Below are 11,135 nucleotides of genomic sequence, written 5' to 3'. Positions count from 1 at the left end.
TTTTTTTTGTGGTATGCGGGCCTCCCTCTGCTGTGGCCTCTCCCGTTGCGGAGCACAGGCTCCGGACGCGCAGGCTCAGCGGCCATGGCTCACGGGCCCAGCCGCTCCGCGGCATGCGGGATCCTCCCAGACCGGGGCGCGAACCCGGTTCCCCTGCATCGGCAGGCGGACGCGCAACCACTGCGCCACCAGGGAAGCCCCCTAATTGATTTTTTTATTGGCACCTGGCCCCATCACTTTAAGTATCTCTGCCTGAGACCTTCAAGTGAATAGTAAGCTCTGAGCGAGCACTAGATGTGCTGGAGTGAATTCACTGAAATTACTTATCATAGCTAAAAATTAGAAGCAACCAGAGTGTAAAAGGGAAAAGAGTAAGTAAATCGAGTCCGTCTTCATACGGTGGAGCGCCACGAGTCACGTTCATATCCTCAAAGAACACTGCATCTAACGGCGTACTTTAACAATTCTAAATTATGGTCCCATTAGATTATAATGATGTTCATATATTAAGGAGAAGTGATGTTATGAGTGGATTTTCATTTCCCTCTTTGGGAATCCCCGAAGATTCCAGATTCTACCCTATGAACTTATATTGTGTTTGCAATCAGAAAGAAAATGAAACACTATTTTTAAAATTTCGCCTGATATGAATGCTGCGGTAGGCAGAATTTCACGCGGTCCCTCCCATCCCTGGTGCACTTGCCCGGTGTGGCCCTGTCCCCTGCAGTGTGAGCGGCACCTATGATACCACTGAGGGAATTGTGTGAGATGGCAAATGGAAGAGATTTCGCAGATGCAACGAAGCCTGTGATCAACTGACTTTAAATTAATCAGAGGGGAGATTGCCCTGGGTGGGCCTGGCTTAATCAGGTGAATCTTTTCAAAGCGGGTCGGAGGCAAGAGACTCAAAGCGGCAGAGATGCTCTCCTCCCCCAGAATCCCTAGCAATGGCCGGAGAGCCTTCCTGGGCTCAGGAAGAGGGGACAAAGGTCAGGGAGGGCACACAGAGAGAAAAGAATGAATCAAAGGGAGGCCCAGCCTTCCTGCGCCTTCTCCTGCCTTGGAGAAGCAAGCTGCCGTGAGATGTGCGGGAGAGGAGCCGGATTCTGCCAACAAACACCTGCACTTGGAACAGGACCCCACCTCAAAGGGGACCCCAGCCCCAGCTGTCACCCTGACTGCAGCTTTGTGAGACCCTAGACGCACCTGGACTCCTGACCCATGGAAGCCGAGATCATGCATGTGTGTGGTTTAAAGTTACTGCGTTGCTGGTAAACGTTCACACAGCAATAGGAAATCCCTACAAACATTGCTATAAAAATCCACAGTAGACCCAGCACCCCCGCTGTTACACTGGTACCCACGTCACTGGCCGGGAGCAGGCCAGGAGAGCAGGGCTCCTCAAGGGTGTTGGCCAGGCCGCCCTGAAGGGAGATGCAGCAGCTCACCTCCCGGGCCCACACTTCAGCCCTTACACCTCGCCCCCCTGCAATGGTCTCTTTCCTCTCCTCCTCATTAAAACGGAGCCCTTCTCCTTCCCTGTCCACATCCTCTCCCGTGTGGTTGCTTCTGTTCCCGCGGCTTTAACTACCAGCCCAAATATCCACGCCCCCCCAAAGCCTGTCTGTGGTCTACTTCTGCGTAATTCTCCTGCCCCCGTGCTGCTCTTGACCGGAGCGCCTACGAAGCTGCTGTTTCTGCCTCTAAAATGCGTCTCACGTGTCTGTTCACCACTTCCCACTTCATGGCCACAGCCATCGGCTCGCCACTGAATCATGTCTTGAAGCTTCTGGGCGCACAAGGTCTCCAATTTTGCTGCCCACTACAATCACCTGAGATGCTTTGAAAACTTGCAGACTGCACCCCAGACCAATGACATCAGAATCCCTGGCATGGGACTGGGGGGACCCAGGCGGCAGTATGCTTTTACACTTTCCAAGGGACCGCAATCTACAGCCACGTTTGGAAATCTGTGCTCCAACTGGGGGTCCACGGGTGCCCCCTCCTGTCCATTCTCCACGTGAGAGCCCAGGGGATGATTTTAAAGTGGAAACTGACCCTGGCACTCTACTTAAAACCCGACTTCACGGGGGAAGAGCTCCAAGCTCCTATGCTGGCCCAAGGCCTCGAGGGTCCCCTGGCTGCCCGGCCCCCCCAGTCTTGCTGTCCCTACTCTCCCGCATGCCCCCGCCCAGCTCCCACCTCAGCCCTCAGCCCGCGCCTCCCGCTCCCGCGGGAGGGGGCTCGCTCGTCCTTCCCCTCCCCTCCCCAAGGAGCCCCTCGCGGGCCCCCGGCTTCCATCCCCGTTATCCTCTCCTGCAGCACCGGGCTCTTTTCCTTAGCAGCGTTTATTCTAAACCACATCCGTCTGCTTCCTTGTTTGTTCCTCCCCAGGAGGGCAGAGACCACGAGTGTTTTGTCACCACTGTATACCTAGCACAGTGCTGGCAGAGAGTAAGAGGCTCAACAAAAAGCATGTGAGAGACCAACACCGACTTAAGGGAGGAACAGGGGCAGGACATGAACGCTTGTTTACAGAGCCCGAGGTGATGGTCATCCCAGACCTGCAAGGGCCCTCTACACCCACAAGAGATTCACCGGGCACTTTCAGGAAGGTTCAGAGTCCTGAGTGGCAGTCCAGCAGGTAACGCCCTCGATTTCCTAGTCTGCAGAACAACTTCTCCCAGGCTCTAGATGAGACAAGAAATCGCAGTGAGTGAGGCATCACAGGGCAGACGAAGGCTCCCACCCTGCTCCCTCCCTCAGGTCACCTTTGTTCCTTAGAGAAATCACAGACCAGTCCACGCCAAGGACCTGGCTGTTCACTCAAGCTCTCCCCACACTAGGGATGTGAAATCTGAGGCTGTCAAGGTGGTGGTCCTGAGGTCCAGCTCCCCCGCCTTTGCCCTTGCTGTCCTTTCTGTCTGGAGGGCCTCTCTTCTCAGTCTGCTAACCTGTAGCCTTCCTGATTCAGGCCTGCTCCCTGCTGGGTCCCCCGTCGCCCGCCGTGCCCCCGTGGCTTCTGAAGACCCCTGCGCACCCCGACCCCAGCGCAGCCAGCAAGCGGCGCTGCTGTTACCTGCCACGTTCCCCGACCCTCTCACCGGCCGGGCGCTCCGTGATGCCCAGGACCAAACCATGTCCGGCTGTTACTAATCTCCGACACTTCGGGAGTGTATTCGTTTGCTAGGGCTGCCACGACAAAATACCAGCCTGGGTGGCTTAAACGACAGAACTTTGTTTCCTCACAGTTCTGGAGGCTCCATGGTTCTGGACGGCACCTCCTGAGGCCCCTCCCCTTGGCTTGCAGACGGCCGTCTCCTCCCCGTGTCCTCGCATGGTCTTCCCATATGCCCACCTGTGTCCCGATCACCTCTGCTTAGAAAGACAAGAGGCATGTTGAATTAAGGCCCACACTAATGCCTTCATTTTAACTGAATCACCTCTTTGCAGTCCCTGTCTCCAAACAGTCACATCCTGAGGTGTGGGGATTAGGACGTCAACGTATGAATTTTGGAGTAGACACAGTTCAGTCCAGAGCAGGGAGAGACTGACTCGTAGATATTAAGTACATGTTTCCGCTGCAACCAGAAAAGAGGGACGGAGGAAAACAGAGAATGAGCAAAGGCACGAGCTCAGTCTCTAGCTGGCAGCTCAGTGATGCCACTCCCGGAAGTTGCCAGGAGGAAGGAGGCGCAGGAACGAAGTGGACAGGTGCCGCTTCCAGCCGGGCAGGTGCCGCTTCCAGCCGGGCAGGTGCCGCTTCCAGCCGGGCAGGTGCGCTCCTGAGTTTGGTCTCTCTCTGGTCTCTTAAGTGCCCACCCGCCACCCGGACGAGTGACTCAGGACCCAAGTTCCCTCATCTGTAAAACGGGGATCAGAAATACAATTCTGACTCCAATCCCAACGTGTGTTTTTTCTTTAACACACCAAGCAATTAACTCAGTTCTCCTCGGACAGCGACCCGACGTCCCACAAATTTAATTCAATTCTGATACCATCTACCCGGAGATAGAATCAGATACCACAGGTGAAGGGCTCAGTCCCACAAGACGCCCCCACTTCAGAGGCCAATCACAAGGCCAGGTGGTCACCGGTGCTTCTGACTGACGGGCTGTAAATCAGAGTTTCCCACAACCCATTCCTGGTGTTCCATTAATCTGCTAGAGCTGCTCACAGAACTCAGGAAACCCGTTTGCTCGCTAGATCACCAGTTTATTACAAAGGATACTAAAGGATACAAATCAACAGCCAGATGAAGTAACGCATAAGACAAGTTCTCAAACAAAGGACCTTCTGTCCCCGTACAGTTTGGGGCCCAGCATGATGGCACATGGCTGCGTCTGGCTCACCAACCCAGAAGCTCTCCAAACCCCATCCTTTTGGGGTTTTATGGGGGCTTCCATTACAGAGGCTCGACTGATTAACCCATTGGCCAATGGTGATTGAACTCAACCTCCAGCGCCCCATCCCCTCCCCAGGACAGAAAGCTCCAAGCCTCCAATCACATGGTTGGTCCCTCTGGCAACCAGCCACATCCTCAGAGCTTCAAACAGGCACTCATCGACATAACAAAAGACACCCGTATCCCTCTTATCGCTTAGGAAACTCCAAGCGTTTCAGGAGCTCTGCGCCAGGAATGGGACAAAGACCAAACGTATATTTCTTGTTATAGATCCCAGTGTCACGGGGAAATACCCAACTCATTTGGTTGTTTGGAGGCCTACCTGAGATAATGCACCTAAAATGCTTGACAAAGCGCCAGGCACATCATCATTTATTTAATACAGCGCAGACACTGTCCTTGTGCCACGATTACTTTGCAGCTTACTAAGCGAACAAAATAAATATGTACACATACTCTAAAATGTCATCCAGCTGGATTTTTCAAACAGCATTTTCAGTGCTTGATAAAATAGAACTTTCATTACCTAAGCTGTGATTTAGAAATGTACACCACAAAGTTCCGGCTGAAAAAAAAAAGTTTTAAATCCACAATAAAAGTCAAATATTAGGAAAAGAGCAAAGAAGAAAACTAATATTGAAAGCTGCTTCTTTCCACCCAGTGACCTCTCCTCGGGTACACAATCCTCTATCAGAGCCGAGATGATGGAGTTATTCCTGATCCTTCCTTCCCCATCCCTGCCCTGTTCAGGAGGAGAGGTGGTGCCCTGTGCATTTCAGTAAGTGCCATATTACGCTTCCTGGGAGTCTGGGTGGCACAGATGGTGTTCTCATACTGTTTATGTATTCCTTCGGGACTCGTGATTTTATGTTATTTATAAATTTATTTATTTTTATTTATTTTATTCTTGGCTGCATTGGGTCTCCGTTGCTGCGTGCAGGCTTTCTCTAGTTGCAGCGAGTGGGGCTACTCTTCTCCGTGCATGGGCTTCTCATTGCGGTGGCTTCTCTTGCTGTGGAGCACGGGCTCTGGAGCACAGGCTCAGCAGTTGTGGCTCGCGGGCTCTAGAGCACAGGCTCAGTAGTTGTGGCGCCCGGGCTTAGTTGCTCTGCGGCATGTGGGATCTTCCCAGACCAGGGCTCGAACCTGTGTCCCCTGCATTGGCAGGCGGATTCCTAACCACTGAGCCACCAGGGAAGTCCTGGACTCGTGATTTTAACTTTAAGATTATTAGAGGGATTGACCGCCTCTCGGCCCTTGTGACAGAAGCCGTCATCTTCATGCTTGTAGCAGAGGCTGGGTCCCCAGGTCAGCTGGGCTGCCTTCACCATGGTCCCCCGTGGGCGGCCACGAAGCATCACCTTCCTGGGACACCTTCCTGGGAGTGCTGGACACCTGCTCTCTGCCCTCAGCAGGGGGCCCTCGGAATGGCCACGAGCCATGAGCATGGGGTCTGGAAACCCTGCTGAGTCACAGTTTCGCCCTTGTCCAGCCCTAGAAGTGACTGGGGAGCTTTCCTGGGCTTGGGGAGAGGGGACAAAGGGCAGGAAGGGACGCAGAGGGAAAAGAATGAATCAAAGGGAGGCCCGCTCTTTCCGTACCTGCACCCAGACCGGCATGTCCTCAGACACTTTCCCTGCCCACCGACCTGCCCTGAAAGGGACGGGGTGGCAGCTGAGGCCACTAGTCAGGGGAACCTGAAACTGTCCTGCCTTGACCAACGCTCCTACCGTTAAAATCCCATGAGGCGCTGAGGCCCAGGGTTAATGTCCAGGCTGGCATGCAGGTCCAGGGGCCACACACAGCAGGCCGGGACCCCACAGTTCTGCTGACCTCTTAACGCCCGGGGTTTTCATCTCTGTGGTGGGGTGAGAACAGTCCTTACCTCATTGGTCTGTGAGGTTAGGACAGGGAGGATGAGTTGAGCAATTATGCAAAGCTTGTGGCGTCACCTGGTGCCTGGTAGACGGAGCTCAAATTCCATGGCCTTCGGGCGTTGTCTTAGTGGCTCTGGCCCCAAAACAAATACCGCTGACTGGGTGACTTATGAACAACAGAAACTTATTTCCCCGCAGTTCTGGAAGCTCCAAGTCCCAGGTCAAAGTGGCAGCCGCTTCTGTTCCCGGTGAGGGCTCTCTTCCTGGGCTTCAGAAGGCCACCTTCTCACTGTGTGCTCATATGGTCCAGAGAGAAAGGAGCCCTCGTCTCTTCCTCTTCTTAAAGGGGCACTGGCTGGGTCCGATTAGGGCCCCACCCTCATGACCTCATTTGACCTTAATTACGTGCCCCAAACCCCACCTCCAAGTACATCCCATTGGGGGTTAGGGCTTCAACATGTGGGTTTGGGCAGGGGACACAAGCAAGCAGCACGTAACAGGCAGACTGCAGTTCCCCTGGTTGGGGGCTCGTGTCACCCAGAGGGATAACCTTTAGGTTTGCAGCTGGGGTGATCCCGTCTGATCAGCACACTCATGATACTGCACTGCCAGACGTATTGCCTTGATGTGGGGGGCAGTTTCTTAGACCCATTTCCAAGCCTCTCTTCTGTCTGGTTTCCGGGGCTCCCATCTCATCAGCTCATACCCGGAATCTCTCTGCAAGAACAATGCGCTCAGCCTGGTGTTTGATTTTGCGTCTCCTGAGCTGCTGCCTCTCGGCTGGACCCTTTTGCTCTCTGCTCCACAGCCTGGGGGTAACTCATGCACGTCCACTGCTGGCTCGTGGGATTCTGAGAGCTGGGGCCTGCAGGATGGACTCGACAGTGAAGGGCAGGAGGGGAGCTAGCAGAGCGTGGGCTCTGTCTTATGTCTGTAACATGGAGAAATCAAGGCAGCGTAAAGGCAGACAGAGGGCAATAAGACATAATAAAAATAATGGGATATTAAATAAAACACCCCTTTGTAGTTTCTCTCCCCCAGGTTGAGGGCAGGGATGCTCACGGACTCGGGCCCACGCCCCTATGATGCAGGCAATGCACTGTGCCGCTGCGCAGATGAGCGTGTGACTGGGGCAGGGGTGGCACTCCTCCCGGGGCGCAGGCCTCTATTCCCCAGGAGTTCGGCGCGGAGGGAGCCGGGCGTCACCCACACAGGACGATAAGCCTGCGGGGCGCAAGGTGGTTGCCCTGTTTGTCTTCTGAGGTGACTTCTCCCAGGCCTGCTCTCCTTTCCCTCTGGCAGGTGCCTCACACCTGGCCGGCCCCAACAGCCGACTCGGCCTGGGGATCAGTGGGTCCAGGGCATTCTGAGAAACGCCGGGAATTTGCCTGGCATTTGTTCGGATGGCCCTCAGTCTGCCGATAACCAGGGAACGCAACCTACCTCCTGCTGAAGCAGCCCACGAGGTGGGAGGAAAGGAGAACTTCCTGGAGACGCACGGCGTGCGCACACACGCTCACAGCGACGCACGGCGTGCGCACACACGCTCACAGCGACGCACGGCGTGCGCACACACGCTCACAGCGACGCACGGCGTGCGCACATACGCTCACAGCGACGCACGGCGCGCGCACACACGCTCACAGCGACGCACGGCGTGCGCACACACGCTCACAGCGACGCACGGCGTGCGCACACACGCTCACAGCGACGCACGGCGCGCGCACACACGCTCACAGCGACGCACGGCGTGCGCACACACGCTCACAGCGCCAATCCCGCGCTTCACCTCTCACTGGACTGGTGCTGAGCACCGCGCACCCCAGCTCTGCCCGTCTGTTCGTGGACAACCGGTCACTCCTTAGTGGCCCACAATGACGCCGTTTATTTCAAGATGTTTCCCTCCAGATGCGAGGGCCACGCGGCCTTCTCTTCCTGCGCGGGTGGCGTCCGGAGGAGGCTGCTTCCCGCTCCGGCCCCAGCCCCTGGCGCCGCCGTCCAGGCAGCCACAACCTCTCCCAGGCGCCTCCCCGTTTCTCTGTGTCACAAGCACATCAGTTTATCAAATGTGAAACGGAGGAAGGGATAGAGAACATTTTATTCGTAATGCATGAATGGGGGACCTCACTTTATATCCCCCCAAAACCCCGATTATAAGATTATTCTGGAGACGGAACGGTTTCCAAATTAAGGACTGGCTCTGCGGTCCTTACCCTCAGAAGAGAACATCTGTTTGAGCTCCAGAAGGTGAAGGAGGAGGAGGAAGAGGAGAAGGAAGAGGAGGAGGGGGAGAAAGCCACAGAGGCGGCATTGTACTGGGGCGTCCAGGTACCCGGAGACATCTCCTGGGGGCAGCCAGAGATGTGGCAGAATGCCAGCACCAGGCAATGGCGGAGAGACCTGCCGCGCTGGGCACCTGCGAGGCTTCCCAGGTGTGGGAGAGAGGGGGCGGGGCGGGAGGACGTGGTGCCTATTGCACGTGATGGCGGGATGGAGGGTCGGGGTCCGTGAGCCCATGGGGCTCCGAGCCTAGGCCTCGACCCCCCGCCGGCCCCGACGCCCGCTGCCTGGACCTCCTGCGGGAGCTGCAGTGACAGGCCAAGCGCATCCGGCTCCCGCCTAGTCAAGGTGGACACGACCTAGTTCTCGATGCAAAGAGGCCGCTGCTGGTGGGTCCCAGGGACCTGCTGGAAAGCTCACTTGAAAGGGCTCTGATCTGAGAGTGGAAAAGCTCAGAGGAAGGAAGGTAAGCCCATTTTTCTCCGCAGATCACTTTCTTAGAACTCCGTACACTAGGCTCAGAGGATTTTCCCTGGGTTGCAGCTACCAGAACCACGAGCCCCGCTTCCCCTCCCCTGACCCCTGCTGTCCATCCCTCTGCATTTGTCACCTGCCCTCCGACTCTCCCCCGGGGACGTGACAGAGAGGGCTGTGGTGGGTCTGACCGAGCCTGGAGAAGTGGCAGGGCTCTCCAGCCTTCAGGAGTCTAACCGGCTACAGCGGCTGATGACCCATTTCCTGACACGGAGGAAGACCTTCCTGACAGGAGCGCTTAGGGACCAGCTCCAGGGCCCTTCTCCTGGGCAGATTCTACTGTGCCTCATCATGTAGGAAGTGCTTCCTAAAAAAGAGCAAATATCAGGTTACCTACACAGACTGGCACCATTCTTGCTGTCACTGAGACTCCACAAGGGATGGTCACTAGGCAGAGAGGCCAACAGGTCCTGATGGGACTTGGGATAGGATCCCTGCTGGGGGTGGCCAGCCTCCCTAGGGTTTAGGATGCCCTTCCTGGTCTCAGTATCCTAACGAATATCCTTCCTGTGCACAAAGTACTGAGCGCAGCATTGAGGCCCCGCTAGAAATCAGCTCTGTTCTCAGGTGAGAAGCCTGACATCGGGGGACCAGCTGTGCCTCGGTCAACGACACTCAGGGAGGGGGAGTCCACAGTGGGGGTGGCTGCATGCGGCTGCCCCGAAAGATGACCAGCAATCCTCCAGCCCTGCCATCCCTGTTGGACCCCGGGAAGTAAAAGGAGCCGGGCACGGAAACATGCTCACCAAACGCCCTCCTGCAAACCCACCAATCAGAGGTGCTTCTCCCCTACAAGCTCTCCACTGGGACAGATGCTGAGGCTGCAAGGTGCTCACACCTTTGTGCCCTTGGCTTTGATCGGAACCCCTCTGAATGGAGACCCTTTAATGAGGGGTGGGGAGCAGAGGGAAGGGGTCCTTGGGGAAGTTCACACCTGAGGAAAGAGCAGGACCCTCTTTACCAAAGGTCTGGACCCCTGGGACCCGGGAAGAGGAGGGCAGGTGGGCGGGGCGGGGCGGGGCGGGGCGGGGCGGGCCCACCCCACCCTGCTCAGGCCCCGGCACGCCCTAGATTGTTACCTTGACAACGCCAGGACTTGTCTGGCGGGCACATCTCACCTACCCTCATCCAGACCTGGCATCCCAGGAGGCACACCCATGCTTCACTCCAGCCGGCACTCCCTAGATTGTTACCTTGACAACGCCAGGACTTGTCTGGCGGGCACATCTCACCTACCCTCATCCAGACCTGGCATCCCAGGAGGCACACCCATGCTTCACTCCAGCTCGAAAGTAAGACCTGGACCAACCTTCAGGGACAGGCGGTGGAGAAGACAGACTTCTAGTCTCTGAGAATTTTTACAGTGAATTAGTCAGGGTTCTTCAGAAAAATAGGATGAATAGGATGTGAATAAGATGTATATATCTCTACCTATATATAGGATCTATATATGAATAGGATGGGGACAGAGAGAGAGATGTATTTTAAGGGATTGGCTCACATGATTGTGAGGGCTGGGCAGCTGGCAGACTGGAAAATCAGGCAAGGGCTGATGGTGCAGTCTTGAGTCAAGGACAGTCTGGAAGAAGAATTCCTTCCTTCTTGGGGAGGCTTGGTCTCTGAAGGCCTTCCACTGACTGGATGAGACCCACCTACACTGTGGAGGGTAATCTGCTTTACTCAGAATGCACTGATTTAATCACTTCCTTTAATAAAGCATTAAAAATAACAACGGAGTGGAAGCCACAGTAAGACTTGATGAACAGACCAGTGATAGTCTAGTAGCAGGTGCTCTAGGCAAAGCCACACAGAGGACACTCCCCCCTCCCCCCGGCCCCCCTCACACAAGGAGAAACTGCACGAGTCCTATTCCATCCCAACTTCTTTAATGTCTCTGGGCGAAGGAGGGGGTGCCCCTCCCACCTGAAGGAACACCTGCCCATTCGTTTTCTTTTCCATGAACTTTGGGGAGGATTCAAAAACCAGAACTGCCCTACTCACCAGCATAGTTTTACCTGGAATTTCACCAGCTACGTCAA

At 55.5% G+C, this 11,135-nt stretch overlaps 1 long non-coding RNA gene across 2 annotated transcripts in view; it reads right to left on the bottom strand.

Annotated features, from left to right (window-relative positions):
- The window catches only part of LOC129391536 (uncharacterized), a 9,988-nt gene extending 6,494 nt beyond the window's left edge, over positions 1-3,494 (bottom strand). Inside the window, exons 1-2 of one of the 2 annotated variants that reach the window (XR_008615802.1) lie at positions 3,080-3,494; positions 2,599-2,690 (exon numbers count right to left, since the gene is read on the bottom strand). This is a non-coding gene — a long non-coding RNA (uncharacterized lncRNA). Of the gene's footprint in view, positions 1-2,598 lie in introns of both variants that reach the window. The other variant, XR_008615801.1, reaches the window with a different exon arrangement.
- Between the last annotated feature and the right edge of the window lie 7,641 nt (positions 3,495-11,135).

This window comes from Physeter macrocephalus, chromosome 18 (genome assembly GCF_002837175.3).
Source record: "Physeter macrocephalus isolate SW-GA chromosome 18, ASM283717v5, whole genome shotgun sequence".
Classification (NCBI taxonomy): Eukaryota; Metazoa; Chordata; class Mammalia; order Artiodactyla; family Physeteridae; genus Physeter; species Physeter macrocephalus.
This window is presented reverse-complemented; position numbering and strand designations above follow the sequence as displayed.